Genomic DNA, 15,428 nt, shown 5'->3' on the forward strand with positions numbered 1-15,428 from the left:
ACTCTTAAAGCCAGCTTATACAGGAATCCAAGTTAACCCTCATAAATGCCTATAAGACCTTTGTTTGAAAACATTCAGGGAAGGTTCAATTTCTTGAAGAATTAGTTCTACACAGTCAAGGCATAGTAGAATAGAAAAAGACATAAAATATAATTCAGAGAATCGTAATTGCTGCTTTCCTGATCTATTGAAGGAAGTGCTGTTTTCTGACTCTTTTTTCACTACAATCTAATGGAATAGCACCCAGATGACTGTTATTAGATGGATATAAAGCTTGAGGAAGCCAGTTTCTCAAGAGGGCTACAAATAAAGATAGCATGGAAATACAGACCTCAACAATCATAACTGATTTTTGAATGTGGATTTTCTGTTACATATTGTGAGGGGAAAAAAAAACACTTTAGATGCAAGATCTGTAAGATATATATTCTAGAGATGTCAAACTCAAGACCCGGGGGCCAAATCTGACCCTCAGGTTGCTCAGATCTGGCCTGCAGGGCCATTCTAGAAACAGCAAAGGATCTACCCATAGGTCCTCTGCCATTTAAAACAGAGCTCAGGGAGGCTGTGCAGGGCCTGCCTGGGCTCCATTTTCAGCTACAATGGCCTCCTGAAACCATCTGCCAGTGAAAAAGAAACTCAGGAGCACCATACATGGTCTGACTAGGCTCCACTTTTAGCTGTGATGGCCTCCTGCAGTCCTAGGCTAGCAAATCAGAAGCCCAGGGAGGCCGCGTGCTCCATTTTTGCTGGCAGAGGGCTGCAGGAGGCCATCATGGTCAAAAAAAAAGAGCTTCAAAGAGTGATGTTGAGCTAGTCACGCTCCCTGCCCCCCCCAAGATCAAACACAAACTTAATGAAATTGAATTTGATACCCCTGATATACATTATCTATATAGAGATACATTATATGTACATGTATTTGTTTGAATGTATTATGAATCCATAACACAGAGGAAAAAAATACAAGGAATACTAGCTAAAATTCTTAAACAATGCAGGGAAATTAGAATTCAAAGATCTGAACTAGCAAACTATTCTTGCCTTGGTGACTGCAGCATTTTTATGTAAACAATGCAGCAGGAAATACTGTAGTTCCAATTCCACCCTCATTAGCTTTAGATGAATATTGCTATCCTTCAGCAGTTGCCTTGAGTAACAATTGCCATTCCTCAGCAGTCTGAACATGGCAAATCATACCTAGTAATTGGACTGGGCAGGGTGTGACTGACATTGATTCTAACGGGGCTGTGTGCATAGCATTTACTTTATTTCTATTTGGCATAAATGATAAAGAAAGATAAAAGAATTGCATTTCTGAGGTTGTGTTGGTGTCCAGATAATAGGTTTCTCTGCTTCTTAATAGAGTCTTGTGATACCAAAATGCAAATAAAACTGGTGCTGTTGGCACTAAGTATTCATGTCACAAAAATATATAAAAAGAAAAAAGTTATTCCTTTTCTTTCAAGAGCCCTTGTACTCCACACTTGAGAATTGTCATAAAATATTAGGAAGCTAAGAATCTCCCTTGCTGAGCAATAGATTTTTTTTTTTGTTTCATTTGCTATCACTATGCTGACTATAGACAAGTGAAATCTATTAGCCACAGGAACTATATAAAAATACCATAGCTTAAGCAATGTGTATCCAGAAATATTATATTGAAGATCCAAAGCAAAGGAGAACACAGTTATGCTAATAGGGGTGTTACAGGTTTCTTACAAACCTGCATGTGATATCAGAAAAAGTATCAGAGTGGTACATAGATCCAATAGATTCTTTAAGTATATTCTCTGCTTTCTTTAATTAAAGTAATTTATATTTTAAAAATTAATACCAAGAGGCAAGGAGTCCAATTAATGGCAAATTTGTACCCATAGGTGCCATATTGACACTCGCATCTTACAGGAACTTCTGAAATTTAATGAGGTTAAAATAACTGACATGTAGTTGTTTATCCCCTGAATATCCAAATTTTAGAATACATATTTTAATGTTAGATTTATCTTCAAGATATCTGAATAAAATTTAAGTGGCAGGTGGACATTTAAGTGTACCAAGATTATATTTATTTGTGCAATTAATATAAAGCTAATTAATACTCAGATATTGACAGATGTTCCTGAGCTCCTAGATTTCATCAAATGTTGTGCACTTCATAAGGCTTAAGTCTGATATTGACAACTACTTCAATTAGCTGCCAGATATTATTAAATTCTTTTTTCAACTTTCAACTTTTTGCATGTTTAAATACTTCCAAGATTACTATAAAATCTTTGAAAGTTACATTCAAGGCCCTGCTCCCTGTCATCCATGCTCTTATAACAACCCGCCTGCATTTCTGCACTATGGTCTCCTTGGGGCTGTCCTTGAAGAGCTTCAACTGGTGCAGAATGCAGCTGCACAAGTAGTATAAGGTTAATTGGCATGTAGCAATAGCATTCAGACTTATATACCACTTCACAGTGCTTTACAACCCTCTCTAAGTGGTTTACAGTGTCAGCATATTGCCCCCTCCCCAACAATCTGGATCCTGATTTTACCCACCTCAGAAGGATGGAAAGCTGAGTCAACCTTGAGCCTGGTGAGATTTGAACTGCCAAATTGCAGGCAGCTGGCAGTTAGCAGAAATAGCCTGCAGTACTGCACTCTAACCACTGTGCCACCATGGCTCAATATGTATGTATGTACACATTACCAATGGTGGGTACAGTTCAAGATGTTATTTGTCACCTTCAAAGCTCTTTCTTGATTTTGGACTGGGATATCTGGCAGATGGTCTGCTCTCCATTGTTTCTTCTGTCCAATCCAGTCTGGTAAGAATGCTTTGAGTTCCATCAGTGGAGAATGCTGTCTAGCTATGCACAACTATGCCTTTCATGCCATAATACCCTACATAATAATTCTCCTTCTCCAAGAGATCAGGTTGATCTCAAACCTGCTGTTGTTTCATAACACCCTAAGCACCAAGTTATGCTCTGTGCCTAAACTTGGGCTCTGCATGTGTGACAGGGACCATATCCTGGTTGTGCTAACAAGTGATTATGACATTCTCCTCAGCTGCTGTGCATTTTAATTTTTGTATTCATGATGGTAATTTGTTTTTAATTTATTTTAATATTGTGTGTTGCCTAGAATCGCTTGCTGAAATGGATAGCATACAAATTGAATAAATAAATGATGGCATCAGTATAGAAAACACATGGAAATTGTTCAACAGTGAAATTAAGCTTCCAGTTTCATGTTCTCATGAATTACAAAAATGTTACATAGCTTTGATTGCGGGATGGGTTTTCTTTTGCTTTTTTCTTTTTACGAACATGGAAACAATTCATAAAATAGGCCTTTTGTGTACATTAGAAAAAAATGACTTGAACAATTCAAAGGCATCTGATTTGACAATTTAGTCTAAATCATTTAACCAATTTAGAAAGTTAGTTTGACTCAGAGATCCAATTGAATTGGTTTTGAATAAAATCTTGGAATGAAATTGATATGCATTCATATTAACTGTACTTGGCTTATTATAATTTAAATTAAGTGAATTTAGCTTACTTCCTGATATCACCATGTACTTTGGCTTGATCTCATCCACTTCCTTAGTATAGTTGAATCATCCCAAATGCACCACACTGATCTTAAACACCCCCCTCCTCATAAGTTGTCTACTTCTAGATTTTAGAAGGATCTTGGGTGTCATGATCCCATCACTCTTTAGCCTATCTGCTTGGAAAGCTGTAAAGCCCAAAGCTAAGGAAAAATATCTTGTTATAATGTATGATCTATTATGTATGTTCTATATAATCTCAGCAGTGGTGGGATTCAATTTTTTTTTACTATCGGCTCTGTGGGCGTGGCTTGGTGGCCGTGGCAGGGGGAAGGATACTGTAAAATCTCCATTCCCATCTCACTCCAGGGGAAGGATACTGTAAAATCTCCATTCCCTTCCCACCCCATTAACATGCTTTCCAGCTCCATTCTCCTGTGCAGGGCAACAAAAGAAGACCCAGCCGATCAGCTGGGACTTGGGAGGCAGAGAATCGATGGGGGTGGAGCCAGTTAGAGGTGGTATTACGAACTACTCAAAATTTCCACTACTGTTCTCCAGAACTGGTCAGAACCTTCTGAATACCACCTCTGAATCTCAACCATCATGCAAATCATCTCCTATCTAGAAAAACCAAATAACTGTGACTTTAGTTGGTGGGAAAGCATATCAAGAGTAATTATAACTGAAAGGATAGGGCTTACTTGTGCAGGAATAAGAGAGGCAAGCAGCTTATATTCCTTAGATGGCTTCTATAACAGGTTTGGACCTAATGCTTGCTTGAGCAGAGTTGTATCAAGCTGCTAACAAAGGTACTCTTTGAACCATATTGAACATTCTCCAAAAATAAGACAAGAATAAAATTTAATATTCTGAATAGGATATTTTAAAAAGTCATATTCAATATGATACTTTAAAAAGTCATATTCAAATATATTGCATGTGACACTTATCTTTAAAAAAGTGACTTTAAAAAGTCCTTATTTTTACAGTTTAAAAGGTAGTTTGGAACTTGAGTAACAGATTGAAGAAATTTTTCTCTTTCAGGCAAGGTGTCAAGAACTATCCAAAGGATAACACAGTAGTTATAGAACTGGGTAGCCTGGGGAAGAATATTTGGCTTTATAAAAAGTTAATTTCTGCAGACATATGCTGTTGAATAAACAAAATGCAACTATAAAACATTTTTTTCCAAGTGGGTAATAATTGAACATGCACTGTGGTGCTTTTTCTGTGTTGCCTATAGATTCATTTTCTTTATGTTTTCTCATAAATTCATTTGCCTGGCATTTTATTAGAGAAGTAATAGAAATTCATAAAAACAGGGCATCCAGAAGAATATTAGAACTATATTTCTTAATAAAATAAGAACATTATTAGAGAAACAGGAGGAACAAACCAAATGCAGCAGCTATAGAGACCCATTTAAAAAGAGTCAAATAGCTTTTGCATCCAGCTTCCAGATTATAATTCTCCAATGTCATTTACAAAGATTCAGAGTTAATGAATCCAGTTTTCTTTAAATGGAAAATGGTTTCTAAATCACCAAAACTGGGATTTTGGTAATGTAGTCCTACAGTGTTGTGTAAAACTGGTAACCAATGCATTTCAAGCCTCAGTGATGCTATATGATCTAGCCTAGGAGTCCCTAGAACAGTGGTGGCTTGGTGGGCATGGCAGGAGAAGGTTACTGCAAAATCCCTATTCCCTCCCAATGCCACTAACCTGCTTTCCAGCTCTGTTCTCCTGTGCAGGGAAACAAAAGAAGACCCAGCTGATCAGCTGGAACTCCAATCAGCTGGGACTTGGAAGGCAGTGAATAGATGGGGTGGGACCAACCAGAGGTGGCATTTACTGGTTCTTCTAACTACTCAAAATTTCCACTACCAGTTATATTACCAGGCGACAAGTTTGATGTGGGTAAAGGAATGGATAACATTAAGAAACAGTAGACTACTGACCTTAGAAGGGCATGACTTGCTATTGGGATGGCATGCTTTCCTCTGGTATAAGGGAACTAAAACACGGGGGTATTTTAGAAGACAGTATATTCGAGAGGCACTGTTTTTGAATTGGGAGAAGATAAAAAGACAATACTACTTAAAAATTCCACTATGGATATCTACCATTGAAGCTTTTTCTTATCCAATAATATATAAAAAGGAACAAACAGTTAGATATGATGAGATATTGAATGAAAAGGGTGAACTTAAATCTATGCAAGTGTTGGAAGAACAAGGTGTAAAAATGAACTGGTTTTCATATTTGCAAATACAATCTAGATTTGATAAAGATTCTAAAACAGAAGGTATTTATGATAAGTTGACTGATTTAGACAAAATTTTGATGGGTACTGATGAAAAGGTAATTAAAAAACTTTATGGACATTTATTAGAATTTAAACTGGAGGAGGAACAAATTAAAGAAACTATGATTGCTTGGTGAGAAAATTTTGGATATGGGATTGACTTAGAAAAATGGCAAAAATTGTGGTCTCAAAACTATAAAATGATAATGTCAACTGCATATAAAAAAAATTTGTATAAGATGTTTTACAGGTGGCATCTACCCCCGACGAGACTTGCAAGAATGTTTAAGAATAAATCGAATAAATGTTGGAAATGTCATCAGATACCTGGTTCATATGACCACATGTGGTGGACATGCTCAGATGCAAAAAAATATTGCACTAAAATCCACATGTGGTTGGAAAAAATGATAAAAAACAACATATAGACTTTAAACCAAAGATCTTTTCATTGGGAATCATACCAGAAATATACAACAAAAAGCTGAAATATTTGATTGTAAATGTTTTAACAGCAGCTAGAATTGTATTTGCTAAGAATTGGAAAAATGATAAAATACCTATGCAGGAGGAAGTTATTATGGACTATGATGAAATGAGTAAATTGACATTTGAAATCAGAGAACAAGAAGATAAACAATTTTATATGATATGGGATTTGTTATATCAATGGTTGGATAAAAAGACATGGTAATGTAATAGACCAGATAATTTTGTGAATTTATTAAATTGATATAAAACATAATATAGACCTATATAATCACTGGTTGAAAGTATAACATAAATTTTAAGATAAAACTTGGAGCATCTTGTATAAAATGATGGAATAAATAGTTTAATCATGGATGATTAATAATTGATAAATATCTAAGCATATGTTAATTTTACAATGTGAAATTTATATAAACTGTGAGTAACGACTATGAAAGGATTGCACAAAAGATTCATAACCAACTGACATACTGTATATATATATAAAATGGAAGATGGTTTTATGTTTTTATGTATTGTTTGTGTATGTTTGTCTTAAAAAATAAAAACTTTAAAAAAAATTCCAGTTGTCCAGAACCTGTCAGAACTGGCTGAATACCACCTTTGCCCCAGAACGGTGTGCATCTCTGCATCATGCACCAATTACAGCTTCCAAATATTCTTCAGGGGTCCTTGTTCTCTTTGAGCTTGCTTGTTTTCTTGCAGACATTTCATTACCCTAACTAGGTAACATAATCAGTGCTAGCAAGGAATGTTGTTTGCTGTCAGTTTATATTCTGGTGACTTGCCTCTCTGTGTGGGTAGGGGCAGTCTTAGAGATTCTTTGGTTGAGCTGTTCACACATGACTCTTTGGCAGTTTCTTGACTGGGGTATTGCTTACTTGATTGTTGATCTGAAATTAACTGTGATGACTTGGGGTATGGCACAGAGATAACACAGACAGCTGGCAGTTCAAACTGCCCCTTTATTGCTCCAAATTTCCCCAAATGCTCCCATGTTTCTGGCAAGTCCCAGAGCAGAGTGATAACAAACCTCAAGCAGGCTCTGGCTGCAATTAGTTCAGCCCAGTGCTATCTGCACCAAGGCTGCACAGCAATACAGCCAACAGGGCAAATCAAGGAGTTCAGGAAGCAAAAGATCCAGGTAATTAGTTCAGAACACCAGAAGGAGTGCAAGGATTCTTGGCACATTCAAACGTCAGCACGCAACACTTCAAGAACTCAGCATTTGTTCCCAACAAATGCCCCTCCCCACAGCATTTCCTTAAGTCTCATCTCCCTGTTGTGCCTTGTGAAGATGGGTGGGGCACTCTTCTCCTGAGTGGCCTTCTCAGAGAAGGTTCATGCCTTCTCTCCACTCTCTTGGATCAGGAGGAGGTGGTCCTTGCTCCTCGCCTGAGCTCTGTCTCTCAGGTTCATCCTGCTTCTGTTCTTCCCTGCCTACAATCTGTCCCAATCCTAAAAGTTCCTGGCCTTCCCCCATTTTCTTCCAAAGACAACGAAGCCGCCCTCTCAATCTCTGTTAGCTCAGGTTCCAGCTTATCTTCCCCCACAGATTCAGGCTCTGGCGGGGGCATGACATTAACCTTGGCATTCATCTGTGTTGCTCCAAGTGCTGATTATTGGCAGAGAGGTGCTGGAGTCTTTTTCTGTTTGAGGCTGGTTGTCTCTTTTGCATAGTCTGCAGAAGTTGTTAATGTCTATGTGTCTGTTGATGGATGTTTTGTCAGAGTGCTAGGCTTCTAGAAATTCCCTGGCATTTTTAGACTTGGTCTGGTCTAGGCATATGGTTCTGGTCCAAAAATGCCAGGGAAGTTCTAGAATTAATCCCAGTATAATCTCTGAATTATCACTACATAATTTAAAATATCTCTGTTCTTTTGGGAAGGAGTATATAAATTCAGGAGCAGATTTTCATAAAATAACAAAATAAAATAAAATAAACTTGGGATAGCAATAGTACGCTAGAGTATTTACCTGTTCAGTCTATGAGCATCCAAAGCCAAGACATTTGTTACACAGATTACAAATTGGTTTCATTTCTCTATCTTTGCATAATCTTCCCCATTTGCAGAGAAACAATCTTAAAATACCCTTAATTATGGATGTCAAATTTAGGCAAATGATTCTTCTTTTCCAAAGTCTTTTGCTTAATATTCTTTCTACTTTGCTAAGTTCACTATTTTCTTTTTGTTTTGCAATTTATAAGTGTGATTAACAGCTGACAATAATAAAGATCAGTGAAAGTCATATGAATTTAAAATTCTTTCTAAAAGTTTTAAGATTCTGAGAGGTCTGAAGACACCATGATAATTTCATTTCTGATTTCAGATTCAAGTGCTCTAGTAAACAAGAGAGGAAAGAAGGGAGAGAGGGGGAAGGAGGGAGAGGGAAGGAGAGAGAAAAATAATAATTTATCTGATACTTTCAAATACTGTGCTAATATGTATTTGACTCTCCTCCTGTCTATGTGGGCTCAGGAGCAATAGCCTCCATTAGTCCACTTAAAAAAAATCTGGTTCCATTTTATTCCACATTATATTTTCCCAAAATGTCACACACACATGCTCCCAAAAAGTCCATAAAGATTTGTGTGCAAAAGAGTCCTTTCTGTATGCATTTTAACTCAGTGGATGCATATCAAAAATATTTTGACATGGTTTTTAGAGCTTGAAACTGCAGTGTAAAAATCTGGAGAATTGTCACATCCAAAATATAAAAACAGGCAGCTTGACACATTAATTCAGAAAGTGCAAACTAAGTCAATTCCTATGCAATTCATATAGATTAATTGCCACCAGTGTCCCTAGTTTGAAACTCATAGTTCTACAATGATGGAGGAATGACATTTACAGAATTTAAAGATCACATTTCTACTTTGGAATATATGCAAGAAATGAACATCATGAAAGAGTTTAAATTTACGAGTCTATTAAGGCATAATAAAGAATCAAGTGATTCACATTGTGTACAACAAGATGTTGCATTTATTGTTTAGATAACTTAAAAGTATTCAGATTGGGATGTTTCCTACTCATTCTTTCTGATTCCTTTAGAAGCATCAGTTTAGCCCAATTCTTTTGGCTTAAATGAAAATTTTTAATTATGGACTGATTAAGTTGTGAAAAGTACTGATTTAACCTATTGTTTTATTAAGGAAAGTTGTCCTTTCTTTCCTTATTAAAATAATTTCACATTCAATCACTCCGGGTGTATGAAATTATTACTGTTAAAAGAAAATTTGCATAATGCTTCTAAAAGGCTTAATAGCTATAATAATTTTAATCTACCATTGTTGGGTGTTTATAATATATATTGAACTGAAATGTTAAATGGTAAATGGATTATTAAAACCAATCTCTTTAGCATAGAAGTAACAAAAAATATTTGAATATGTTCTTTGTTTTTCCAGGAGCCAAGCAGACCTCCTTTTGTTAAATAAATGCTTGTTTTTAACCAGTTATTTACTAAGCAAAAATCCTAGATTAACTTAATGGAACATTCTAACCAGTGGTGGGATTCAAATTATTTTACTACCGGTTCTGTGGGAGTGGCTGGGTGGGCGTGGCAGGGGAAGGATACGTAAAATCTCCAGTCAGAGGTGGTATTTGTTGATTCTCTGAACTACTCAAAATTTCCGCTACCGGTTCTCCAGAACTGGTCAGAATCTGCTGAATACCCCCTCTGATTCTCACTCATGTTCAATACCTCAGTATCAGGAATTTAAAAACTGAAAGACATAATAAATAACACCATTCATAGATATATGCAGTTAAACAAAACTTCTGTTTATCTATGCAAGTATGCACTTCATTTCTATCCTGTTTTTTTAAATCATCAATTAAAGTTTGTTTTGCTAACTGATCATTTGTTATGGCTGAGACCTCAGAACTGTATTGCCTTTCACAGAAATGTCCTACTGAGTTAAATATTTTTTAGTCATGAAACCATGATGAAAAAAACCCTCATTACAATGCAAATAAACCAAGATGATAATCTTTAAAGTGTTTTTAATACAATAAAATAAATCCTCACAGGTAGCATTGGAAACACAGCTCTGCTCTCACCTACTTAAAAATTTGCCTCATTTAGAATCTGTTGTTTAAACAAATCCTCTGGGTTACTCAGACCGTAAATAATATGGCTGAGAGAACAAATAATCTTGTTAATGTATCTTTAAGTTAACATATCCCTTCTGTGTTTTGTTTAAAAAGAAACTCTTTCTGGTGGTAATTATTTTTCCTTAGGCCCTGACAGTCCACTAACTTGGCAAGATCAAGTTGGAGATTTACCAATGCACCCTATATTGCTAATGGTAATATTTTTGCTCACATATTCATTTAAAACAGGGCTGTGAAACTGCTGGCCATGCTGGCCATTCCCCCCACCCCGCCCAGTTTACCAAAGGGGGGGAATGTCCTGAGACATCATCTGATGCCACTGTGATGACATGAGTTTGACACCCCTGATTTAAAACATTTATATAGCCACCCATCTTATAACCAACTCTGATTACAAGCAGAGCTGCCAATTAAAAGATAAAATGGCTGTGGAAATCTTTTAAAAAGGGCTGCTGGTATATGAACAACATTACAAGCAAGACACAAAAACAAGTACAGATTGTACATAGATATTAAAGTTTTTAAAACCCCAATATTGTGCTGGTTACCTTGTCAATCACATCCCATAAGTATTAATAACACTTGGGTGAAAAATGCACTGTAGCACTGCCTGAGCACACCTTTATATTAACTCCCTCCAAAACATAGTGAGGAAAATGCTTAGCACAGCATCTTTGCAACTGATTAGCCAATTGCAAGTGGGCAAGTGTGGAGAGATAATACCTGCATGGGGACCGCTACCAAGATAGTATACACACACACACTTACTCACGGATAGCCTTTGAAACACCCACATGAGCCCATTTGCAACTATGACATCTGTCATGCCCCAGCATACATTTTTTATAAATACTTTTGTTGCTCTCTAACCCCATCTAGTGGCCAGAAGAACAATACCAATTATATTGTTTTGAAGCTGATACAACCCTTTACCCATCAGCCCTCACTCTTTTCCACACACACACAAGTGCATGCTGGGAAGCCAGACTCCATTTTCCTTTAGCATTTGGAGGAGGCAGAAGCACAAAGAAGAATCTATTCTAATCTGTGGCACATGTTCATCCAAGGATAAACCCACATCCCACACACAGAGCATCGCTGGTAAGATTTAGATTGCTTGTATTTATTAATTGTTATTAATTGTTATGTCAATTCTGTCATGTATTTAGTTCTCATTGCATGTATTCCTATTTTCCCAAGTTTTGCCATATCCTGTTCTTTCAATAAGGCATCTAGATCTACGGACATGGTCTGTTTTATTGGAGGGTTTAGCTGCATGTCGAGCTGTACACAGACTAACATGTACTAAGCACAGAACAACACCCTTAATATTTGAAATACATTAGTCAATCTTTTTGCTGGGCAAAGCAACTTTAGATTGCTTTTACCACAAATAGTGTAATGTTGTGTTTATTCAGCCATCCTCCACATTACTAAGGTTTTTTCTCCTTTTTAGAAATCCATGAGTTGTCAGTACATTAAAGCCATCATTTTTGTGCTCTGATCAATCTTACCCAGAACTACTAAGGTATCTGTTCATTATCTGCTGTTCACACTTTATTAATGAAGCTACCCATCACCCCCTAGCCGTAGGGTCTTAATTTATTCCCAGAATGCCTCTGCTTGCTACAGCATTCTCAGAATCAGATTTTCTTGCAGGATCAGCTGTTTAACCAGGACTCAGTTTCATAGGTCAATTAAGTACTAAATAACAATTATTTCACAGTAGAGGATACTTTTAAAAAATATATATTTTGTCTCTTAAAGCTATGACAATCTTTAAGGCAGTTTTCTAAGGAAGAGACTCTGTGTGTGACACCTCCTAGGGAGTCAAGTGAAAACAACACTAGGATGACTTTATTTTGTGGTAGCTACTCGTTCTTTCAGCATGTGACAATGTAACAAAAGGAAAAGCATCTCCTTTTTTGATTATTAGTTTGGGGTGATGTACAGTCTAACACTGCTCCCACAATTACCCCTATGAACTTCTCCTCTGCCTAATCTAAAAGTCTTGTGGCTGAATAGCTTAAAAAGGCAAAATGCTGCAAGATATCCTATTTTTTTTCCCTACAACTATAAGAAAAAACATGCAGCAAAATTTGACTGGGTTTTAGAAGTCTCTTTCTTTCTCTTTTTCTCTTTCTCTCTGCCTGGAAAAGATTTTTTTCCTAGTCAGGCCAAGGAATAGCCCACAAAATGTAGCTTGAATCACATAACCAAAAACTTCCCTGGCAACCCACATAGGCTTTTATTTATTAGCAGAATTAAATAGTGCAGCCTCTTGGCTAAAGCAGGTTGACCTTTGCTCTTCTTGGGAAATCTTAGCTTCCTACTTTATGATAACCGGATACTATGCAATTTGAAGCATGTCATATTGAACTGTTGCTTTTTCTAAGTAAATGTATCACAAAATCATGTCAACAGGAACTAGTAAGCTTTTTTATACTTTTTTCTTTTCTCTCTGAATATGAAATAATTTTTGTTCAATTTGTATAAAATATGCAATGTTGAAATAATATCTGATTGTGCCTTACTATACATAGGCACACATACAAACACACATCCAAGATTGTAATTTGCATCCTACAAAAGATAGCAATAGCCCTTAGACTTACATACCACTTCACAGTGCTTTACAGCCCTCTCTAAGTGGTTTACAGAGACAGCTTATTTCCCCCAACCATCTGGGTCCTCATTTTACTGACCTTGGAAGAATGGAAGGCTGAGTCAACCTTGACCCCGTGAGACTCGAACTGCCAAATTGCAGGTAGCCAGCAGTCAGCAAAAGTAACCTGCAGTACTGCATTCTAACCACTGTGCCACCACAGCTCTAGATTCTAGTTTTACAGTAGTACTATACAGTACAGTACAGTAAAGTACAGTATAGTAATATAGTAATATATATAAAAAACTTGACACTCTGAAAAAGGTGCAGAGAAGAGCAACAAAAATTATTATAAGTCTGGAGGCTAAAACATACAAAGAAGGGTTACAGGAATTGGATATGTCTCGTCTAATGAAGAGAAGGGCCAGGTGTAACGTGATAGCACTGTTCCAATATTTGATGAGCCTCTAGAAAGATTGGAGGGGGTTTTCAAGCTATTTTCCATCACACTAAGAGGCAAAACAAGAAACAATGGTTGGAAGCTAACCAAGGAGAGAAGCAATCCTAGAACTAAGGAGAAATTTCCTAATGATGAGAGCAATCATCATATAATGGAATAGCTTGCCTTCAGAAGTTGTGGGTGCTCCATTGCTGGAGGTTTGCAAAGGGAGACTGACAATCATTTGTCTGAAATGGTATAGTGTTTCCTCTTGTAGCAGAGAGTTGAAGACCTCCAAAGCCCTTCCAACTCTATATATTCTATGATTAGAGTCTTATTAACATATATTTTGGGTCAATAGAATATATTGAAGGAAACTTACCCCATAATCTGAAAAGGATAAGAGAATCAAAGAAACATCTGGAAGTTTTAAGTCATCTCAAATATTTAAAAGCTGATGTTATTTGCAGCAGAGTCTTTAAATAGAAGATGATCATCTTACTAAGTTGAACAAGTTTATTTGACAAATTTTCCAACTTGGGTAAAATGGCTGACTGTCTTCTTTCATGAACAAATAAATGTCTTCATTTTTAATGTTAACATTGTAAACAAGTAAGACCAGACTTGGAATACTGCAGTGGAATATTGCAGTTTTAACCAAAGAAAATTATCCACTGACTTTTAAAAACTTACAGGAAGCCAATCCTATCCCTAACCATAGCTTCATCTAATTATTTTAGAAGTATATCTTCTCGGTCTTAACATGGGAAGCACACACCTCCAAAGCTGATAAGAAAGTGTTCCACTAAACATAGAAAAAGAACATCCTAAACTAATCCTAACTTTTGTCTACAGATTGAAATAAAAAGGGAAGGTTTAATATGAGTTAGCTATATTCTGAAATTTATAGCATTGCCAAATAGATCTGGTTTTTTTAATGTATCTGTGGGTTTGTTTGTTTTTTGATGTGGTTTTACCTATTTCTTATATCCTTCTCAGAGTCACCTTCGATGATATGGGCAGTTCTATATAGCAATTTTGACCTGTATCTATCTCTGTACTATCTTTCTATTCTGATTTCTTTAGTTTTATTCTGAAAATTAAACAGGATTAATTTTAAGGTATGCTTTATTGGTTATTATTATTTGATGGTATCTACTGTATTTCTATATTAGCTGCAGTGAAGGGAAATATTAAGATTAGGCTTCCATGAAATTTATGGTCTAATTGCTTGTGAAAAAGAGCTTTAGTGTGGTTTAGATTTAGCTTTTCCCATTCTTACATATGTCCACTGCATAGCTTTCTGAAAAGATGCACTTTGGGGACTATGGATCTTTTCACACATAAATCTGAGAGGTTTTCCCAAGTGTCTTTGGCTTGATCTAGAGCTGACACTCACAATAAATTTTACAATAGAACTCAATGAACCCTAACCCCATATCCAACTTATCCTTACAACAATAGAAATATATATGTTCAAGGTTACTCCAGAAAGCAAATCCCCACAGTAGCATAAATTTAAGACTACTGTTAAACACAACAATTCACCCTGAAATGAATGCTCACAATAAATTTCACAATATAGCATAGAAAGACCCAGTGTTCACTATTGTTTCTCTGAAATGTTAGAATATATATTTAACCTAGAGTAAGTATTACCCAGGGACACAATCCTCACCATTTCCCAAATCTAAGATTATTCCTACCCATCAAAACTGGTGTTATAATTAATTGTATAGATTTTCAGAATCATGGCCTAACTGAAGCCATAATTTCACTGGAATGCCAATAGAAATAAATATCCTAAACATTACCTAAAGGCACATTCTTCCCTCAACATCAGCCTGAGTATTTCTACGCATGTTAACTCATTGTAAAGATAACAGGAACAATACATTTCAACTTTAATCTCAAGG

Source organism: Pseudonaja textilis, chromosome 6, assembly GCF_049901715.1.
Source record: "Pseudonaja textilis isolate UNSWEBS1 chromosome 6, rPseTex1.2, whole genome shotgun sequence".
In the NCBI taxonomy this organism is placed as follows: Eukaryota; Metazoa; Chordata; class Lepidosauria; order Squamata; family Elapidae; genus Pseudonaja; species Pseudonaja textilis.